General features: G+C 41.5%; 1 long non-coding RNA gene across 1 annotated transcript; it reads right to left on the minus strand.

Moving 5' to 3' along the window:
* Window positions 1-239: 239 nt before the first annotated feature.
* Window positions 240-2,980, minus strand: LOC130305312 (uncharacterized). The gene is made up of 3 exons (XR_008854915.1): window positions 2,951-2,980; window positions 2,342-2,395; window positions 240-492 (listed from the first exon to the last, which is right to left on the minus strand). It is a non-coding gene; the product is annotated as an uncharacterized LOC130305312 (long non-coding RNA).
* Between the last annotated feature and the right edge of the window lie 1,662 nt (window positions 2,981-4,642).

Raw genomic sequence — 4,642 nt, forward strand, 5'->3', positions numbered from 1 at the left:
CCATATATTGCCTTAATGACACAGCCTGGAGTTGGCTGAAGCATGAAGAGAACCCAGGGCTTCACAATCCCTAAGAAAAAAAAGTCAAAATTTGAAATTTAAACTGAAGATTTTTAATAAGCTAGTGCTACCATAACAAATGTTTTATTCCCAGACCCAGGCCCAGCAGCATCAGTAAAACATATATTGCCTGAATGACAAAGCATGGAGTTTGTGAAAGCATGATGAGACCATTGAAATATAAGAATTTTAAATACAAATTTAAGATTTTGAAATTGAAATTGAGAATTTTGAAATGGAACTTTTAACTCCCAAGTTTTAGTGTCCCGGGCCTCGGCGTGTGGGTACAATGGACCAAATCTACCAAGGAGTCACATGGAAGCACAATGACAGAGCCTGGAGGGGGCATCAGTAGGAGGAGACCATATAGTGTCTGAATGGCACAGCCTGGAGTTGGCTGAAGCATGAGGAGACCACAGGGCTTCACAATCCCTAAGAAAAAAAAAGATGAAGTTTGACATTTAAACTGAAGATTTTTGGTTGCTAGTGCTCCCATAACAAAAGTTTTTATTCCCAGGCCCAGGGCCAGCAGCATCAGTAAAGCATATATTGGCTGAATGACACAGCCTGGAGTTGGCTGAAGCATGAGGAGACCATATAGTGTCTGAATGGCACAGCCTGGAGTTGGCAGCATGACAAGACCATTGAAATTTATGATTTTTAAATTTAAGATTCTGAAATTGATATTATGAATGAAACTTCACTACTCTGCCTGACATACTTATTGCATATAGGAGGGGAGTACAATACACTTCACTTTGCTTAAAACAGTATTTGTCTAGAACAGCAGCAGATGTGTATTATTGGCTGTCCTTTCACAGTATATAGACCCTTGACAGATTAACAGGTACAAAATAGTACACTACTTAGATGTACGTATACGGTATGCACTTATGAGGGCAGAAAAATGCTCTACAGTACACTAAAATAATTTTTTTTGTAAAATACCAGCAGTACACAACAGTGCTGCAGCCAAAAAAAGCTGTGTACTAAACACAAAATTGCACTCTGTCAAAGACTATTTGGAATGGACTGCTGGTTATTATACCGTCTACAGACTAGTATAACCCGTAGATGAATTTTTGTGGAACAAAGACACTGAATTGTGTTGAAAAATTATTCCTGCCTCCTCTGCTAAGGTTTATGAAGTTGATGCAGCTTGTTTCTATGTATGAGGCAACACACAGCTATGTGCCCCTCTCTGTAATACTATGCTGAAGAAAGTGACTGGGAGGTTAATGCTGCAGCTGCAGTAAAAATCCTTTTCAGCTAAAAAAAACAATGCTCTCTGTCCACGAGAACTCTGATGTGACTAGGAGGCTATAAACGCTGCTGGACTACGCTTTTCTCTGCTGTAACACGTACACACGGCTGTCCGTCCTATCTCTCTGCAGTGTAATGAATGCAGTGGCTTGCCACAATATGGCTGCCGATTATATGGGGCTGTGACATCACAGGGGTGACTGGCTGCTTATAGGCTGCATCCTGCATATTATTCAGGGTCATACCGCCTACTTCCCTTCCCGCCTTGCCTTCCCGCCTTCCCAGCGTCCCTTGCCTCATGTACTGACATGTGGATCTGCCATTTTAGATGCCCTGGTGCCTGGAACGCTGTAAAATGGAGTATAATGAAGCGATTTGCGTGATAGAATCGTGGCGGTATTCACATTCGTTCGCTCATCTCTAATTATATTATGAAGGAATACAAAAGGGGAGGTAGCTCTAACCACAAAAGCAGGATGAAATCTCTATTGTACCAGATGAGTACTAATGTGTAAGGTCACGTACCCTATGCGGCCTGAAAAACTATTGTATGAATAAAAGGGGGAAGCACTTTCCTAGAATCTGGTGTTTTATTTGCTTATGGATGAAAGCATATGTAGATCTTGTATATTGTGTAAACAGTTGGGTAAAGAAGTAGGATGCAATATAAAGTAAACAATAATATATTTATTTTTGATGTATAATGTCTGTGACATCTGCCTGCAGGGCCCTTGCAGCAGTGCCAGTAGATACATGATATATAAAAATATAAAAGAAGTATGAATTAATAAAATCCAAATAAAATAAAATAAAACTAGTATAGATAGCTTATAGAAAGTCTGTATTGTGCAATCTTGATAATAGGCAGCCGTTGTGAGTGTAATATTATACACTCTATTGGGTGTATAATTGGGTGTCCAGTGGGTAGGGTCCGTGAATTATGTAATCCTTGTGGCTCAGAGAGATTTGAAAGTCTTATGCAGTAGTTGTGAGAATGTACAATGACAGTGTTGCTCACCTGTCCTGACGTGGTCCCACGGTGCTATCAGACAGGAGAGCGCACAGAGGACTCCTATCAGACAGGAGAGAGCACAGAAGAGTCCTATCAGACAAGAGAGAGCACAAAGGAGTCCTATCAGACAGGAGAGAGCACAGAGGAGTGCTATCAGACAGGAGAGAGCACAGAGGAGTGCTATCAGACAGGAGAGAGCACAGTGGAGTGCTATCAGACAGGAGAGAGCACAGAGGAGTCCTATCAGACAGGAGAGAGCACAGAGGAGTACTATCAGACAGGAGAGAGCACAGAAGAGTCCTATCAGACAGGAGAGAGCACAAATGAGTCCTATCAGACAGGAGAGAGCACAGATGAGTCCAATCAGACAGGAGAGAGCACAGAGGAGTGCTATCAGACAGGAGAGAGCACAGATCCTATCAGACAGGAGAGAGCCCAGAGGAGAGCTATCAGACAGGAGAGAGCACAGAGGAGTGCTATCAGACAGGAGAGAGCACAGAGGAGTGCTATCAGACAGGAGAGAGCACTGAGGAGTCCTATCAGACAGAAGAGAGCACAGAGGAGTCCTATCAGACAGGAGAGAGCACAGAGGAGTGCTAGCCCACCCTCACTTACTGGACTTTGTCCATGCCTGTCCTTTAGCTTGGACAAAGCCATGATTTTATAAGCCATGATATCTATAAAAATGAAAATATGAAGTATATTAGAAAGGTTATTGATTTGTCAAGATGTACAACATACAAAAAGTGTCCATTTAAGAATAAGACACATGGACGAGTTTCATTCTAAATTCTATGACCTTGTTCTTTATTAAGGGTAACCATACTATAAAAAAAAAACAATAGAAAAAATTGGAGGTCCAGCACAGGATAACGTGCAAATAAAAGTAGATATTTATTCTTGATTCAAGCCATAGGACAGCAGGACACAATGTAACGCGATTCAGCTGGAAAAACCAGCCTTACTCATACAAGTAAGGCTGGTTTTTCCAGCTGAAACGCCTTACATTGTGTCCTGCTGTCCTATGGCTTGAATCAAGAATAAATATCTACTTTTATTTGCACGTTATCCTGCGCTGGACCTCCAATTCTTTCTATTGCTATTCTGGTGTTGGTTCACACGGTACCGTGCAACAGGCGTCTGGCAAAGAAGGTGAGCTGGGCAACTATCTATTCTTCTAAAAAAAAACAAAAAAACATAATTCAATAAAATAACCATCAGATATAACCCAACCAACAAATAAATTAATGAAACCTCAAAACAATCTTAAACCTTGTACTTTATCCACCCAGCAATGGCTGGGTGATAACCTCTTTAACAAAGACAGTGATAAAGATATTCAGGTCAGGAGGGCAGTATTGGTCTTCTTCATGCTTGACCATGCAGCACTGACACTGGAGTCTGTCCTTGCAGAATTTTCCGCTGGTGCACAGAAAGGCCAGTCAATTGATGACTTATAATCAACTTCAGATACATGTAAAGAAACTTCCAGAAAGGTAGATACCAAACAAACCCAATGCAGTTTGGAACATACCACCTACTTAAATAGAAAATATAGCAAATACAAGAGAGGGGTAAAAGCCCTTCCTGAAATAAGACATGAGGAAATATAGCAGCTATGAATCCCCGATAGATATGCAGTGTCTTGCTGCATATGTTGGAGATTTGTTGGTTAGATGTCATATTCATATTACTTTGATTAATGTCTAATAAAATGTTTATACTGTCTTATATAATGTCCATTTGTCATGTAAAGTTCTGCCACTGTATTGTTATACTTAACTGTTGTAATGTTATTTGTATCAAGCTTTGGCAGGGAGCAGAAGGGTTAACGCACACTACTCTCAATCCAATGCATTTAGTCTAAAGAATAAACTTGTTAGGCTGGGTTCACATATATCAGTCATCCGGCAAAGTTTCCCTCCAGCGTGCACCGGAGGGTAACTGATGCTAGAACTGATCCCATTCATTTGAATGGGACAGTTCACAATCATCCAGCGTCTCAATTTTGACACCGGATGGTTGGACATGCTGGAGGGCACCGGACAGGGGAACGCAGCTTGCTGCGTTCCCCTATCCGTTGCCCAGAAACAACAGACGCCGCATGCCATACAACTGATGACAAGTTGTCATCAGTTGTGGCATCAGTTGTGTCGAGATTTAGGCTGAGTTCACCTATGCTGGATGCCGGACATAGGTGAACCCAGCCTTACTGAGAATATTCCAGGACATGGAGGAGTTTATCTTTAGAACCTCTCATTTACACAGTAAAGAGAAGTCCAGAGTTGACTCTCTAAGGCAGAGGAT

Source organism: Hyla sarda, chromosome 1 (assembly GCF_029499605.1).
Source record: "Hyla sarda isolate aHylSar1 chromosome 1, aHylSar1.hap1, whole genome shotgun sequence".
NCBI classification, from domain to species: domain Eukaryota; kingdom Metazoa; phylum Chordata; class Amphibia; order Anura; family Hylidae; genus Hyla; species Hyla sarda.